This window comes from Protobothrops mucrosquamatus, unplaced genomic scaffold (genome assembly GCF_001527695.2).
Source record: "Protobothrops mucrosquamatus isolate PMUCROS unplaced genomic scaffold, P.Mucros_1.0 scaffold1024, whole genome shotgun sequence".
Taxonomy (NCBI): domain Eukaryota; kingdom Metazoa; phylum Chordata; class Lepidosauria; order Squamata; family Viperidae; genus Protobothrops; species Protobothrops mucrosquamatus.
In genome coordinates this window covers 69,396-88,234 of record NW_015387259.1, presented here as the reverse complement: position 1 = coordinate 88,234, position 18,839 = coordinate 69,396, and positions in this window count along the sequence as shown.

Below are 18,839 nucleotides of genomic sequence, written 5' to 3'. Positions count from 1 at the left end.
TATTTGCCTGTCCATGTACATGAAAGAGAAATAATCATATCTGAAAATAATCTCATTTTCTGAGCAATCATACATTGTAATCTGAAAGTTTGGGAAAAACAATCTCTCTGACATAGGACTTTCTTCAAAGAAAATGCCTACTCCAATTTCACACATAGAAATAGTTATGTATCTTCCAATAAAAAAATTAGCTTGAATTTTTTCATTATAATAAGTGATGCAGACCTTCAGTTTGTGCCTTAATCAATTCTGTAAGGTCTCCTCGAACATTTTCACTTCAATATACCCATTTAATGTTTGTGATCCCTGTTCGTAGCTTTGCAGCTTGCTGTTCTGGATAAAAACACCTTCATTTTTTCCTGTCTTTTCTTAGCATGCAAACTCCCCCCCAAGTAAGAAATATCAGTCTGCTGTCTCTTCTTATTGTTTGGATGCTGGCCTCTGATAGAAAAGATAACACCTTCAGCATTTGATTCCAATTAACATTTTAGAGCAGGAAGAAATAATGAGATCATATTTGATTACCAGCTTTCAGACCCCAGCAGATATAGCTTGACTGAGTATTGATCCTTTGAATATTTAAGAGGCAGGGAAATCTTTGCCTTTTGATTCAGTGGCCTATTGTTTTCTGAGAGCTAAGAGAAATGAAGTATCAATAATCATATTGAGTCAAATCTATACCAAATGGGTTTGTAGGATTCATCGATAGTATGACGGTGAAATAGCTGCTGGTACATACAGATGTACAAAATGGCCTGGGTGATAAATGGGCATTCTGATAGTAAAGATATTGTAGAGAAAAAATTGGGGGTACAATATAAATCCAGATTTGGAAAGGGGCCTTGGAAATACAATAATACCATGTGCCTCTCGTCTTTCATTGGGCTGACGTAGGATGAGCATATTTTTTGACAAGGCTATATTTCCAGAGAGATACTTCCGTATCCATCTTATCCATGATATACTCTCAGCCGCCATCTTCTTGAGTGATATTTTGTTGAGGGCAGACAGAGTGAAGGGTTGTTCATTCTCTTCTTCCCCTCCTATCAGACCCAGCTTCAGGGAGGCATAAGACAGCTCCCACAACAAAGTGGAACAGATCTCTTTCAAAAACATTTTGAAATTGCAGTAGATTGAGGTCTACGTATGATTCTAGATCCTCCAGTTCTTCATCTTTGAGTAGTGAACTAAATTGGCCCCTTATCTTAATTTAACTACCGTAGAGCTAATAACAGCAATGCTACTCCTTTGCCATCTGTTGTAGCAGAGTAGTAGAGAGAAAATAGGAGAGAGATTCTTTGTTCTGACAAATTACAATAGTGATCCAGAAAGGCTTAAGGTGGACATGTCTCTTGGTTGTCCTTCCTCAACAAAAAAAACAGATAGAGGCTTCTTCTGAAAATTATTTTGACAAACAAGATAGGTGAGTACCAGTCTAGCCATTGTACCAAAGAAATCTCCACTGAGAAATCTAGCATGTCTTTCACAATTCCGCTATCCAAAATTAACAGGTTATTGGATACTGCGGAGTTTTCCAAGTTTGAATTAAGCAGCATATTTCTATTCTAAACTTGGGGACAATTTTTAATATGTAATTTTTTTTACTAAAAGTGTTTCTCTATCAGAAAGACATCAACTGGAATATAATTCTCTTTACCTCTGTTCAGAGGTCTCTCCTGTATTTCAGTAAGAATCTTATGGAGAATAAATTCAGGATTGGAGTACAGGATTATATAGGGTCAAGTTCCTCAAGACACATTCGATTTGTCTGAAATTTGTTTGTAACATTTGAAAACTCCAGAATAGGGGCTCTAATTCCATTCTAACTGATTTAACAAAGCTGCGGTCTGAAGGTATGTAGTGTGGCAACCTTCAGTCTGGTTAAGTTACTTAGCAAGGTTGACACAGCTTTTCAATACACAGCTTTGCCTACCTGATATGGGTACCTGATATGGGAATCCTGTATGGGGGGGCAGGTGAATAGTAAAATAATCATCACCTATACCTGCTGCTTAACGTTTATAGAATATTAATTTTACTATAGTTGAAATACTGTTAATAGTATTCAGTTTGCACCTCATCAGTTCAGCTTCTTTTCAAATCATATCTCGGAGAAGACCTTCTAAAACATCTCTCAACTTGGCTTCTCTTTAATATTTTCTTTTTTTTAATGAAACATTTCACATTTACATCAGGGAATTAAAAGAAGCAGACCAGGAATCATTGCCTAGTCAGACTAAGCTCAGAGAGCACCAAGGACTCTATAGTTCACCTATGAGCTACAAATATTCTCTTCTATTGGTATTATAGTGTTTGATCTTTGGCTTCCAACTTCCAGAGCCAAAGGGGTTGGAGATCAACCCTTGCAATAGAGCAATCTATTGTCTTAGTTGTCCACATGCAGAGATGAAGGCAAGAAATTGAAGACTTGGAGGAAGGACCAAAGTATCTGTCGTGTGGCACTGGATCATCAGCAATCAGACCATTCTTGAGGTTTTTAATGTTTATACTCAGGCTTATTACATTGTACAGGACAGTGTACAGGACACAGCACCATTATGAACTGGAACATTAGATTGAATTTGTTTCTAGCCAGTATCCAGTATCAACCTTCTTCCAAAATAGAGCCAATTCTTTTAACCTTTGCATCTCACAACTGGCAAAGCAAAACAAGCGTTAATTTTCTATGCCCTAAATTTTTCTATCGTTTCATTTTATACGTGTCCCTAGATGCAGATTAAATTAGGTTTATATTTTCCTTAAAGCTGGCCAAATTTCAAATCGTACTCGCCACATTGTACAGTATTTATTACCAACTGGAGAGGAAAAAGGGCATCCACTGATTGCCTTAGAGGCCTTTTAAGCCTTGCTGCCAGATGTGGAATTCTTTCAGTTNTTTTTCTATCGTTTCATTTTATACGTGTCCCTAGATGCAGATTAAATTAGGTTTATATTTTCCTTAAAGCTGGCCAAATTTCAAATCGTACTCGCCACATTGTACAGTATTTATTACCAACTGGAGAGGAAAAAGGGCATCCACTGATTGCCTTAGAGGCCTTTTAAGCCTTGCTGCCAGATGTGGAATTCTTTCAGTTTAAAGACCTGAAGAAACTAACCAGATCTAAAATTAGAAAGCCACAAGGCAGCATCAGTGCACTGCAAGAGAAAGAAGCGGGGAGAGAATTGGCAAAGGTCAGGGAGTGCAATGCTTACACCTGTACAGGATTCATGAAACACTTGAGTGAGGAGGCATCGCTGACACTGAGAGTCACAGAGAAGATTTAATGACGTATCCAGCAGGACCCATTTACATTATTTATCCCATATTCACAGCACACAGAAACAAGCACAGATTTACTATTCTTATTGTTCACTTTCTAAATGAATGCTTTCCCCTTATTCATGGTCATCTTACCCAATTCAAAGCTTAGCTGACCAGGCTACATACTGAGCTGCAGAAGAATCAAGGCAGGACACTCATCATACGTAGGACTTTGTTCTATGTGATGAGTCCAGTAGATCTTTCTGTAGAGAAAAGGGAAGAAGTCCTTGACAGAAATATGCAAGGTAGTTCAGGTAAAGGGTGCTAAAACATTTTTCCCCAAGTCCTGAGGAACAAAATAGTTTTTGGAAACAGCTCAAGCAGACACTTCCTTGTTTCACTGGAGTAAAAGAGGGAGAGATACAGCACAGGCAGACTTGCAAGATTCTGTCATTATAATCAAACTTTTTAAAAAGTTTTAGTTTTCCTGTGGAGTTGATTTTCTGGTGTGGTCTACATAGTGGGACTCACACTTAATGCATGTTTACAACTCCCAACAAGGCTTAGGTGGTCTTAGGTTAATACTCTCCTCATGCCTCATTGTGGTTTTTCATTCGACTGCCATCTCAGCCTTCACACAGAAGGCATTTGTTGGTTTGGAAATGATATTTTGTTCTGTTTCTTATTTAAAGAACATCTCTTGATATGCTTTTAGTATCTTTTGTCTGAAATGGTATAGGGTTTCCTGCCTGAGCAGGGGGTTAGACTAAAACACCTCCAAGGTCCCTTCCAACTTTATTTCTGTTTCTATTATTATTATTATTATTATTATTATTATTATTATTATTATTATTATTATTATTATTATTGTTGTTGTTGTTGTTGTTGTTGTTGTTGTTGTTGTTTGTTATTGTTATTATCATTATCATTATCATTATCATTATCATTATCATTATCATTATCATTATCATTATCATTGTCATTGTCATTGTCATTATCATTATTATTATTATTATTATTATTATTATTATTATTAATCATTGCACAGTCAGCCAGATGTTCAGACTAGATTTGGCGTTTTTGTCTACCTATCGAGTCCTTACCAAGGACCTGGGATAGGCAGATGTGGATGTTTGATGATATTATAGATATTGTCGCAGGATGGAAGCTGTTCCCAGTAAAGCCGCCTTTTGCAATTGACTGATGGCGAATTTGTCAATGCCAATGGTGTCCAAGTGGTGCTCCAGTTGTTTTGGGATTGCAACCAAGGCGCCTATTACTATTGGCTCTACCCTTGCTTGCCTTTGCCACAGTCGTTCTATTTCTATTTGTATTTTGTTATCTTCTCCAGTTCTTTCTCTTCAATTCTGCTGTCTCCAGGCACTGCCACGTCCACTATCCAGACTTTTTTGTTATTATTATTATTGTTGTTGTTGTTGTTGTTGTTGTTATTATTATCGGGGCTTTTTTTGTCATAGAACACCCAGACGGAGTTCCGGCACCTTTTTTGGATGGAACCTTGTAGGATAGGTTGTATGATGTGTGTAAGTTCCGGCACCTTTTTTTTTTTTTAAATAAAAAAAGCATTATTATTATTATTATATTTTCCCACATGTTGTAGAATATGATTCATTATGAGCTATGCTGGCAAGTTTTTATATATTTTTCTTGCGGTTATGGCAACTTCTTTGCATTACATATAGTGGAAAAGATGTTTCCAACAGTGCAGACGGTGAGAAGACTTTGGGGCATAGATTGGGCTTTGATAGTGAGACTTATAATATGAACCTGTGATAGCCAGTTTTGGGTACAACATAGAGATAGACATTTTGGAGAGAATGTGTGTAACTAGTATACAATTTACACTAGGTCATAATTTAAGAGATATGTTTTATAAAATGATGTATCGTTGGCATATGACATCAGAAATGTACAATTATATTTTAAACCAGTGTTGGAAATGTGAAAAGCATGAGGAGACCTTTTATCCTGCATGGTGAACTTGTGAGAAAGCCAAGAAATTCTGGAAACACATTCATATAACAATGGAAAGGATCTTAAAGGTTAATATTGCTAGAAGGCCAGAACTTTTTTAATGGGACATATGGATAATGAAGTAGAAAAGACTCAGGGTAGGTTGATATTAAATATAGTCCTCACAGGAGAATAATTGAATGCACAATAATGGAAGAATAATGATATTCCCAATGTGGAGGAATTGTAAAAATGTCAGCATTTGCAGAAATGGTGAAAGTGACTTGTTTGGTCAGAGAACAAACAACAATATTTTGTTGATACTGGAAATCTTATATGGACTTTTTGCTGAAAGAAGAAAAAAATGAAGAGATGATTTAGGAATCGGAAGATTAAGAACAATGTTGATTTAATAAATGGGTGGAGGATTGGCAAAATATTTAAGAGGAAGGAGGAGCAATATGTTAGTGATTACCTCTTGTAAAGAAAGTCAGAAGTCATTTACAGATTTCCTAACTTTAGTTCTTGTTTTCTTTCCTTGCGTTTTTTCTTTCTTTTCTTTTTACTCCTCTCTCTTCTTGTCTTATATAAAAGCTCTTAAATATAAGTTGTAAAAAGGATAATGAGTCTCATGAACATTTAGCTCTTTAGAAAAATTGTATTTTGAAAACAGGTGGTAAAATGTTTTATTGGAAAGTTTGGGTGGAAGCCAGGATTATAACTTTAAACCAATTAATGTGTAATTATTGTTTTTTGAAGTTGTTCTGACTTCAAATTAAATTTGGTCTTCAAGGTTCCCTCTCAAGCACCTTATTTCTTATATATACTTTGCTATGAAGGGATAAAGAGATGAAAATGTCTTGAGAAGACAAAGATATAGATATATGATAGACAGATAGATAGATAGATAGATAGATAGATAGATAGATAGATAGATAGATAGACAGACAGACAGACAGACAGACAGACAGACAGACAGACACATGCACGTACACACACCTGTTATATTTTCAAGACATTTTCATCTCTTTGTCCCTTCATAACAAAGTCCATCACTCCATTGCCCAGTGACCAAGAGCCCAATGGTATCTCCTGCCTGTTCATAGCTAAAACTAGAAATCTTAGTCAAAGTTCTGGGAGGCCAAGATTGTCAGCTTACTATACAATTATTCTAGATTGTAGGGAAGAGGCATATAATGGCTCATTTATTGATGATGTAGCTTTGTATTTTGATGGAGTAGAATTTGCTAAATTTTGTTCATTTCTCATATCACATTACCTTAGGAAAAGTCACTAGCATTTAATGCAGTGATGGCGAAACTTTTAGAGACCAAGTGCCCAAACTGCAACCCAAAACCCACTTATTTATCGCCGAGTGCTAGGTGGGTGTGGCTGTGGTGGTCATGGCAGATTGGGTGGGTTTGGCCAAGGTGGCCGTGATCACCTTGATGTTGCTCGTGGGGAGGGACACCTGTGGGGGCCGGGCAAGGTTGGGGGAGATCCAGGGGGTCTCTGGTAGGTGGGGAGGTGGGCAGGAGGCTCGTCCTGCGGGGTGAGGCGAGCCAAGGCGAAGCAGGGCAGGGGTGCCATTGTCACAGGGCAAGGTGAGGCAGGGGCCAAGGCGGCTACTACTTGACACCATTGGCCCCTGCACATGAGGCCAGCAAGCGCATGGGTGCTGGGATGCATCCGGCCATGTGGGACCTCGGCAAGTTAGCAGGTGGCTGGTTGAAGAGGGACGGTTGCCATCTCCGGGGGCATGGCATGCGTGCCCACAGAGAGGGCTCTGAGTGCCGCCTCTGGCACGCGTGCCATAGGTTCACCACCACTGATTTAATGCATTCTGTATGCATTGCCTGAAATGTCTTGATTCCCCGTTAAAGTCTGTATTGGCAAGATGATTAAATTCAGTGCATTAAAGGGGCACCTGAGGGGTTAATATATAAGCCCATTGCTACCAGGTGTAGCAAGCTACCACCCCCAACTGCTGTAAGGAATAGTCAGGCTCTTCTCTTCAAATGTTTGACATAGTCTTGCAGAATAAGCATGTAAATGAATTATACTGATCTTTAACGATACCCCCATACTATAACATCAATAGTTAAAATAGTAAATGTCAAGAACTCACATTTATAGCAAATAATGTATTGAAGGCATAATATTACACTTAATCCTCGGTTAACTATGGCAATTGAGACCAGAATTGCCATCGTGAAGCACAATGTCACATGATTGTAATGCTTAGCAACGACAATTCCAGCACTCCGGGTGGCCATGATTAAGCAAATCCCTTGCTGTTGTTAAGGAAGGACGTCACATGGTCACCATTTGCATTCCCCTGCTGACTTCCCCATTGACTTTGCTTATTGGTCTTGGGCAAAGAAGGTCCCAAATGGTGACCATTTGATGGTGGGACACTGCAGTGTCATAATCATAAGCCAAATTTCAAGTGCCTGAATCATAATCACATGACCATGGGGACATGCAACAACTGTAAGGCCGAGGTTGGGTTATAAGTGCCACTCATTCAGCGTATTGTAAGTTTGAATGGTTGCCGAATGTGTGGTCCTTAAGCAAGGACCACGTGTAACTAGTTATTATACAATATACAACTTCTCCATCCTCTCTTCCTCTTCTATTTTTAACTCTCTCTTTTAACTGACATTCCAGCAAAATTTAATTTCATCTTCCTTTAACTTTCATTTTTTCTATCACCCAGTTTTTTTCCCTAATGACTTTCCAACACTAGAAGCGAGCACAACTAATAGTAGTACTATTAAGAGCAGAATCCTTGAGATACATTATTCTAATAGCAGTGAATCTTTGAGAAATTTTTTCACATGAAGTAATTGGCCACAAATTTGAAACACTTTTTGATACCATCCACATCATTTCCTTTCTGAACTTATTTGTAAATTCACTTCTTTCTTCTCCCTTTTTAGATTTTTTTTTTCAATGGTGTTATCCATGTGCAAGCCGTTTACTTGTCAATTAAATAAAGGACATGACATTTTAAATAGCTCATCCTGATTATCACCCACCAGGCCCTCTGTTCTGCCTTTTTGAAATTTAGATTCCTGAAGGAAGTTATGTGGGTAACTGCGTATATGTCAGCATTATCTTAATTTCCAAGAATTTTCGGGGTCTCAATGGCCCTAAAAGAAAAATAAAGAGAAGCTAAACAATAGTAAACTCTAAAAGGGCAAAATTGAGACTTACAACCTTTAAATTCTGGGAATTCGTTTATTTTATAATTATCCATAGTCATTTTGTGAATAGATCATATCCCACCCCACTCCCAACAGCTGAATGCAGCAAGCATGATTGCTAACATTCTCTTTATTATCTATCTATCTATCATCTATCTATCTGTCTATCTATTTATATCTATCTATCTATCTATCTATCTATCTATCTATCTATCTATCTATCTATCTATCTATATCTCTATTTGTACAACATCCTTTCTACAGTAAAATGGTGCTGAGATGACTGGCAGATTTTAATATGATCTAAGACAGGGGTGTTCAATCTTGGCAACTTTTAAGACCTGTGGACATCAACTCCGAGAATACCACAGCCAGCCATGATGGCTAGGGAATTCTGGGAGTTGAAGTCCACAAGACTTAAAGTTGCCAATGTTGGACACTGCTGGACTAAAGGTTAAGCCCAAGTCCACAATTATCCCTCTTTATCTGTTAGAAACCCCACAGTTCTTCAAATTAAAATTTGACCAGGATAATATGTTTAGGCTTACTCCTTTATCTTTTTACTACTTTCAGGGTAACCTCTTTCATTCATCTTGTCACTGAAATCCATCGGGACATCATTCGTCATTGATTTCAGCCTGAGAATGAAAATGTCCCTACTTTTGAAAAGGGCTGATGAGGGACAAGCAATAAATTGAGGAGTTTCAATGGTGGGTTGCATTTTCCTTTTCCTCAGTATTTGGGGTGGGGGTATTTTGGGGGAGGGAACAGTCTGCCTGATGGGCAAAAACCTTGGAGGAAAAGACTTTTGGGCACGGTGTTGGAATTTTTGTTCCTTCACTGCATTTTTTTTCCCACAGCAGACCTCTGCAGACTAAGGCAGAAGCTATGTTTCGTGATAATGAAAGGAGAGGATATGATAGCACCCTTTTTCTTAACTGCAATTTTCAAATTGATTTTTCCACAAACCAAGACAACCATTTTGATTAAACTTGGCTTTTCAGCAATTCTGAATGAAAGCACTCCAATTAACTCTCCCCATCTGCTTTTCCGTTGATAATTTCTGAATCTGAATAGAAATCAAAATGTTATATTCTGCACCAGTGACGATTTAATCCAAGATTGTTGCCTTACATTCATCTCTTCACTACATGTTCCCCCCCCCACAGTGCCTCTTTATTTTTATTTTTTTTAGAAATGAGAGCATTCTCTCCATTTAAAAAAAAAATTGAGCCACGGAATGGAAAAAAGTTACACCACTCTGACTTGACTATTATCCTTGCAGCTCTGGGTTTAAGAATCTTGCTTGAACTGAACATACAGGGAATTATGAACTGTACTCTTTGAGTTGCCATCTGCTACTTTATTAATGTCCTACAGCAGGAGTGTCCAACCTTGGCAACTTTAAGTCCTTTAGACGTCAACTCCCAGAATTCCCCAGCCAAGGTTGCCAAAGTTGAACATCCCTGTCCTACAGTATTGCTTTTAGAAAGATCCAGCTCTCTCTGATATTTATGCCAATGCCCTGGCCAGCCAATGAAACTTCATGCCATGGAATTGAAAACTGGAGAGCCTCCAAATCATATGAATTACAATTTCCATAAGTTTCAGTTAAAATGAGGAATATCAAGTGTTTATGGGATTTGAAGTCTAAAATTTCAAGGGAGTACCAAGTTGTCACTCTTGACTTTCTGGTGGCAGCAGTAAATGATAGGATGTTTTAGCTGATGCAAGAAGCAGGGGTCAGACTAGAAGACCTCTAAGATCCCTTCCAACTCTGTTGGAAGTTATTGTTACTGTATGCTATCAAATAATTGGTCTATCTAACTTAGTATCGTTAGTACTATGACTGGCAGGACCTCTCCAAGATTTCACACAGGAGATTTACCAGGCTTCCTCAAAACTGAAACTTTAAACCAGGGGTAGTCAACCTTGGCTTTTATGACTCGTGGACTTCAACTCCCAGAATTCCTGAGCCAGCTAAGCTGGCTCAGGAATTCTGGGAATTGAAGTCCACGAGTCATAAAAGAGCCAAGGTTGACTACCCCTGCTTTAAACAATGACACTATTTGCTTATAAGGACATGTAGGGGGAAAAAAAGAAATATATTCCTGTAGAACTAGAGATTATGTTTATTAGACAGATACTTAAAATAATATATTTTGTGGATTGTGTGTATTTGTATGTGTTGGCTTGTTGGAGCAGGTTCTTCCATATTGGTGAATTCCCCCTTTAAATTCCAAAGTTACTTCTCTGCAAACGATTGGTTGATTCTCACTTGAAACAATGTTTGTTGGAGAAGAGCATCTCTAAGCCTTATTAACAAAGACCTCTGTCTCAATTCCAAATATGAAAAATTTTTTAGAGAAAGGACATTTATATTCACAAGATATTAATTTGAGTCAGCTTGGTAAAATTCAAATCCACAGATGATTGTGGGCATTAGTACATGGAAAAAGCTTGATCAAAAAATTTCAAAAAATTATTAAAAATGGGGGGCGGCTGGCCAAATGATTCTCAAGGTGGTTCCAAGAGTTGCACCATTGTTCCTAGTTTCACACGGCAACAAAAGAGTAGAATAAAATGACCTTTTCCTCTACACGTAATGTAACCGGAGCATATATTTGTTCGTATGAGTGATTTTGTAACTCGTGACCCAGAAAGTGATGTGACCCATGGATAACCAGTTTTTCTTGCAGACAGTTCTTTTATAATTTAGAGAGTCTTCAATGACTGTATATGAAATAGGAATGTACAAATGGATTCTTTTTCATACTTGTAGATTATGTGATTTATAGGCACATATGTTACTTTATTTTTTAGGATTCTGTTTCTGGAATTTCTAGAGGAAGATTGAAAGCTAAATTGGGGAAAGCTACATTAGTATAGCAAATCAATAATAATTTCTTCTTATAGGTTCTACAGTCCTGTTAAAATAAAGGAATGAGAACTATCTAAACTGTAAGCCATTTTTGGTGTTTAAAACTCTGTCATATAGACACAAGGTGCTAGTTGCTGGTTGTTATGCCCAAGAACAAGGACAGGAGAAGTACAGGCGCTCTAGAACAGGGGTCCCAATTCCCAGTGTGTGGCCCAGTACTGGGCAATGGCCCATTGAGAACCGGGCAGTGCAAGTGGCAGGCACACACACGTAACCATCCCCTCTTCTCCCCCCCAGCCGCTGCAATAATTACTGGTCCGCAGAGCCCAAAAGTTGGGGACCTCTTGCAGAAGAATGTTGTTTTCCAGTTCCATTGTTAGAGCAATAAAATATACCTCAAACCCCTTTTTGCAGGCAGGACAGCAGCCCAGCATTCTTTGTACACACACACACACACACACACTCATCATTTTAACCATTGTCTATCCACTGCAGGATGAAGGCCTCTTCTGCATGTTTTCAACCTATATGGTCTTATATATTCTATCTATCGTCTGTCTGTCTGTCTGTCTGTCTGTCTGTCTGTATCTATCTATCTATCTATCTATCTATCTATCTATCTATCTATTCCTCTGGGTGTGGGTGTGGGTGTGGGTATGGATGAATTCCACAAGGAATCCTAATGGCTGCCAAATCATAGTGGCTGGTGACTGTTTCAGAGATCAGAGGTAGCAGATCTCTGAATACCAAAGGCTGCTGGACAGGATTACCATTCAGATGCTATTTTCACCTTCCAAGAGGCAGTTGGGTGGATGTAATAGGAGAGGGAATAGTGAACTAGAGAGGCTGTTGGACTGATCAAGCCGGGCCCTTTTTACCATATGTTCCTATGTCATTGGGCTAAAAACTTCTGCCCAGTCTCTTTCCTTTCCTTCCCAGCTTCATGTTCTACCTCCTACCAATTTCTCCTCCCTGCACTTAATTGTTGCCCCTTTTAAAAAAGACCTAACACTTGTTAATAAAAGGATTGCATTTTAAAAAAAAACCTAAGAGATTGGCATCCATTTTCTGAATGAGTGGTCTGCCCAAGTCAGGTGTGTGGCTGGTGCCTGGGAGTCTTAATTTATGCTCTCTGCCTCAATCCTGCATCTGATCACAATGAGTTCCTCCTCCTCCTCCTCCTCCTCCTCCTCCTTCTCCTAAACGGAGACTGCTGCGCTGTTTGCTGAGCTCCTGGCAGGCTGCCTTGTTAGGACTTCATTAACGCCAACTACTTGAAGCAGGAGGTCAGAAGACCTCTGCTGCTGTCAGGCAGCTGCGCTCAGCCACTAATGGGGTTCATGGCTGCTCGGTGACTCTTCAGAGGCTCTGCAGCTACCAGTTCCCCTAGCAAGGAGGGAGGACAAGGGAGCGAGGAGAGAACCTGCAGAGGAGCCAGGGGTGGGTGGGCGGGCAGAAGAACTGGCCCACGGCAATGCAGCCTGCCTCAAACTGATGCCTTGCCTGTGTTGGGGGCTACAATGCCTATCATGCACAATCATGGTTCCTGAGAATTATAGAACTCTGGTTCAATGGCTGTGGAAGACCCTCAGCCATGACAAGGTTTTCTTAAGAGTTTCTTTCTGAAATAGCAAGCCTTTCCCCCCCCCCACCGCCTTCCCCCCGCCCCCGGGGCCAGGCATAGCAGGTTGTTCAGAAAGTCACACACCCCGTCCTTGCCTTCTGGAAGAACCGATTCAGGAAACAGCAGGGAACACTGAAAAAATTCTGTCACCCAGGAACAGGCCTGTGCCTCGTTCAGAGCACATTGCAAAATGCACCTAAATGGTTCAGCTCTAGATTCCACTCAGCAAAACAACAGCTTGACGATGAAGTTTGTGTCACAGCAATATGCCTAGAATGTTTATTCTTGACCAATGCTAAAAAAAAAAAACCTCAGCTAAAAGTCTAATGTGAATCAGATCAACAGGGGGGGGAAAGGATTAACATTAATGAAATAGGCTACTTCTCCGCAGTCTTTCTGGGGGAACATGATACTCTGATTACTTACCTCTGCTCTTTTTGTGTTGTCGTAGCTGCTGCTGAACAGATTGCTGTTGACTGATGCCAACATCGATATTAACTAGTTGTAATGATTCTTGTTAGAAAGCTCGACATTCTGGTCCAAAAATGTGTTACGGGGGAGAGGTTTAAATATCTGGCAGCTCAGAAAACAGAAAAATTTCAGCATCTTCTCCTAGCCAGCAGATGCAGAACAGTCCCTTGAGCTCCTACATTATTTCCATTAGGACTGTGATTTTGCAATGAGTGCTATAGAACCAGTGGTGGGATTCAAAACCGGTAGCTAATTTTTGGTTGCCCAGGCCCAGATTGGACTTCCAGAAGCAACATCCACACAGAGAACCGGTTGTTCACATATTTGAATCCCACCACTGAATAGAACTATATAAGAGCTGGGAATTTTTTTTTAAAAAAAAAAAACCACAATGGTTCAAGAAAGATAAGGCAATGGTACCTGCAGATCTGTGGGATTTAGGCTTTGTTTTCAACCAACAATCACTCAGGAATTAGCATTTCTAGATAACTACCATTTCCACTTCTCCAATTTTCTAGAAAGAGCACTGTAGGCCCTCAGAGCTGGCCAATGAAGGAGCCCCCAAAATCTGCCATCTTTCTCTTCAGCCTTTCCTTTAATTCCATCCTGCCTTTAGCACTGTGTCAGAATTCAGCCCTTTCAAAGTCTGGTACAGGAAAGGGAAGTGCCGAATGCTGGAGACTGAAGGAAATTCTCTTTCATGGAAAACAACTCCTCCCTATTTGATCTTTTGGGAAATCAAACCAGAAGAAGATAAGCTTAACTCCTGTGCAGGGATGCTAGATTATGAAAACATAACAGTTAACTTTATCTGCAATCAGGCCTGTTCTGCAAGCAGGGATGAAAAGGCTAATTGACACTTAATCCTTTTTATCTGGGCATCACAGAGATTAAGTCCTAGAGCAGCACTGCAAATCTAGGGATGCCCAAGGAATTTCACCTCCCTTTCCCTTTTTACCTTTCAGCATTTATAAACAAGAGAGGGTATAAAACATAGGAACAAAGGGATGGAGAAGTGAGCCTCTCCTAACTCTGTGCACGATGACAGTTCCAGTCAGATCACTACAAAGATTTTATTACTATTACAGGTAGTCCTCAATTTACGACCACAATTCAGCCCCAAATTTCCATGGTTAAGCGAGACAGTTAAGTGAGTTTTACCCCATTTTACAACCTTTCTTGCCACAGTTGTTAAGTGAATCACTGCGGTTGTTAAGTTAGTAGCACAGTTGTAAGGTCAATCTGGCTTCCCCAGTGACTTTGTTTGTCAGCAGTTCGCAAAAGGTGATCCCATGACCCCAGAGCATGGCAATCGTCATAAATATGAGTCAGTTCCCAAGCGTCTGAATTTTGATCACCTGACCATGGGGATGCTGCAACAGTCGTAGAGTGTGAAAAACGGTCATAAGTCATTTTTTTCAGTGCCATTGTAACTTCAAAGAGTCACTAAACAAATGGTCATAAGTCAAGGATTACATGTACTGACTGATCAGTTATTTACAAGAAGTGACTGCCAATTACTTAGGGCGTGACAGGAATCCCCTCAGAAATAGTTGTTCCCTGTTTCCCTGGGACACTTCTAGTTACAGTTAAAGGTCTACTGTAACCCGCTCACATTTTTTTTTTTAGGCATGTTTCAGGTTCAAGACATAAGGGTTGAATAATGTTTAAGAAACGTGTTCCAGACACATGCATTTTGATACTGCTGCAGGGCTGATCAAATCATACATTAGACAAGAGACTGACATTATTCAAAGCACCAGAAAATGAGGTTTATCATGTAAATTAGATTACAAGGACACTCCATTTGAGGCGAATCTTGTCCCATTTATTTTAATGGGCTTGCAGTATATTGAACAGAGAAGTGCAAAGGAGGGCTGAAGTGTAATAGATTAAGGACATTGTTCTGTTTTTCATGTTGGTAGGCATTGAATAGTCAGAGCTCAAGAACAGGTATTTCTTTATTCAAAGTAAAACAGAACAAGAACAAAATGGCTCCACCCCTTTTTATACATTCTCCCTGGGGCGTCGCCAGCCAATCGTTGCAACGGACTTTCCCGCACAAATTGCATGCTGGTCATTGCTTGCAGACATCAAGCCTTACCCGGCAGGCCACATGGTCTGCTGACTGTTTTGGTGCAGCTCCCTGCACCTGCTCTTAATTAAGCCCAGTACATATTTCAAGTTCTCCTTATTCTGGTAACTTGCTAAAAGAGAAGAGTGACCCATTAGGTCAGGGTTGTCCAAGCTTGGCAACTTGAAGACCTGTGGACTTCAGCTCCCAATATTCCCCATCCAACGATGCTGACTGGGGAACTCTGGCAATTGAAGTCCACAGGTCTTAAAAGTTGCCAAGGTTGGATACCCTTGAATTAGATGTAGCATCAAACTGATTGAGTCCGATCTGAAAAACCTGACCTAAAAACCAGGTCAGATTTGTTTGATAATTGGATGAGAGGCTACACAAAGGAGAAGATAAGGCAAACTACTCCCCTTAGTTGCCCAGAAAATATGGAGATTTTCTTTTTACATTTAAGGAGGGTCCTGGATTACCCAAAGGACATTTCAGGCTTTCCTACTGCTCCATACTCCTTATTCTGATTTTTTAATATCAGACTGGCAAGAGCCAGGTTCAGAGACTGGTGGGAAGATGTGTAGAAATGTTGGATATCTTTCTCCAAAGTCAGATTTTAAAAAAAATATTGGAGAGGGATCTATCAAATCCAATGGTTCCAGGCTACTCAATTGGAGATCACAGAGCTATAGCTTATGTTAATCCAGAGGTGTTTGTTATTGTTAGGGTAAAGAACACATCAAACCAAATTCAAAGTGTTTATTTTAAATAAGAAAAAAAAAGGTACCTGGGTTAAAAACAGGAAGGAAGGAAGCATTAAAGAGCCAGCTGGATAAATGTGGCTTTCAAAAATATCTCTGCATGAGAATCTTCCTGGTTGTATTGTCTTTATATGTGACTGTGCTGTTAGCAGAAAGATGAGGCTACAGGTTTTCTACTTACAACCATTTTCTTAAGTGACCGTTCCAAGTTACAATGGCACTAAAAAAAAGTGAATTATGACCGTTTTTCACATTTACAACCATCACAGCATTCCCATGGTCACATGATCAAAATTTGGGGGCTTGGCAACTGGCATGTATTTGTGATAGTTGCACCGTCCCAGGGTCATGTGATCACCATTTGTAACCTTCCCAGCCAGCTTCCGGCAAGCAAAGTCCATGGGGGAAGCTGGAATGACAATGTGATTCACTTAACAACTGCAGTGATTTGCTTAACAACTCTGCCAAAAAAGGTTGTAAAACGGGGCCCCAGTGTGACATCAGTGAGTGGATGGGCCCCTCCCTTGTCACCCACGAGTCCTTTAATATTTTTAACGTCAGGAATGCCTTTGGATTCTAAAGATATCCCAGAGGCTTTTGCTGTAAATCTGACAGTAAATATTCTGTGGGATTAGAGCATGTTTCTCAACCTTGACAGTATTAAGCTACGTGGACTTCAACTCCAAGAATTCACCATCCAGCTCGCTGCTGGGAAATTCTTAAGAGTTGAAATCTGCGCAATTTATATGCTAAGGTTGAGAAACTGGATTAACTAGTGCAGGGGTCTTCAAACTTGCCCCTTTTATGACTTGTGGACTTCAACTCCCAGAATTCCTTAGCCAGGCATGCTGGCTGAGGAATTCTGGGAGTCGAAGTCCACAAGTCATAAAAGGGCCAAGTTTGAAGACCCCGAGCTAGTGTGTCTCACGCAGCAAATTCCTCCGTCTGCCTCCCCAACCATATGTCCTAGCAAATCTTTGGGTACCAAATAAAGAAAACTGGACGAGGACAGCACAACCATTACAGTCATTCATAAAACATAAAGGCAATAAGATGTACACAACAATGAATCATTCCTAATGTGGAGACTTCCTTTTCCTTTTTAAGCGTTCCACACATGTTTACAGTCCTTGGCAAGCACCATTTTTATTAGTAATTTTTGGATTTTCTACTTATGGCGCCCCGTTGTGCATCTGATGTGGGCCAAATAGCATAGAGTTCATATAACTATTGTTTGTTTTTTCTCCCCCAGGTTGCAAGTTATAAGTTTCATCATCCAAGAGACTCCTAAATCCTCAGTACCTCTTATGTTTGTAAAACAGACAGAAAGAACAGAGATGGGAGGGCCATATGGATGAGTACCATTTGGGTCTTTGGAGCCTATGAATAGATGCATTGACTGCTAACGTGGAGAAAAGGAAACATCAATAACATTGGCTGCCCGTGTGTGTTTTCAAATATGCCTCCTGATGTTGCAGCAATTCCCTCTTAAGTGGATGGCATTGTTTCTTCGTTTCTTGTAAAAGGTTCAGAGAGGGCTCGATTGATTTGCACCCACACAGGGTCATTCATATGTCCCCAAGTCCCTGATATGCCAAAGAGGCACAATGCAAGCTAGCAACACAGAGCCCTCCCCTGCACATTCTGTGCTCAAGTACTCTACCTTCTTATGAGTCACGGAAGAAAATAAAAATGTATTTCAATCCTGAAATGACTTGTTTACCCTAATCTCAGCTCCTGTTTGGATGAAGAAGCGTTCCCAAAGGTGGGTGAGATAGCCCAGTTGAGAAGCAGTGTCAGTGTTTATCAGTGCACAAATCAAGAGTAACTGGTCCTCCCCCTTGCATCCTACGCTTCCATTATCTGGATCAGGAGCAGAATTAGCTGCTACTGGCATTTGGGAAATAAAGAATATAAAAGCTCCCTAGCTGTTTTCTTGGGAATCACTAATTGTATTAGTAAAAAGATAATTATTTGTGTGGAAAATTGCAACCTTTAAAATTGACTGATTCATTAACTGCTGCTGTTTAAATTAACTGAAAAAGGACCTTTTCCTGTAATTCAGACAAAGTGAGTGCTTTTAAATCATCCACACTGGCTCCGATTGGACTGCAGTGACTTACCTTTATTCTCAGGTTTCTTGGAAGTCAAGAAGAACACACTTATTCGCACAAACGGATACATTTTCAACATCAGGGAGAGAAGAAGGTTTCCAGAAAAAGCTAATGAGGACTAGATCTGCCCTCGTAGGGGGTGAAGAAATGGCACCTCTAATCTTTCTGCTCTTTTAACAAAGACAGCAGATCTCCTTCTGCAGCCCTTGCAACCGACAGCGCCACCCTGGCTGAATTCCCAAAAGTGCACTATGCAGTTTATCATTAGCAGGTTATGTGTATTGTTGCTACATTTTCGTGTTATTTTTACTTTCAGAAACTGATGCTTCCTCAATCTTGAATGCAGTCCTTTACTTTATTCTTTTACTTGTAATTTAGTGTGAATGTTTACTCTTTTCTATTTAAGAACGAACATGTAACTTTTGAGAGAGAGAGAGAGAGAGAGAGAGAGAGAGAGAGAGAGAGAGAG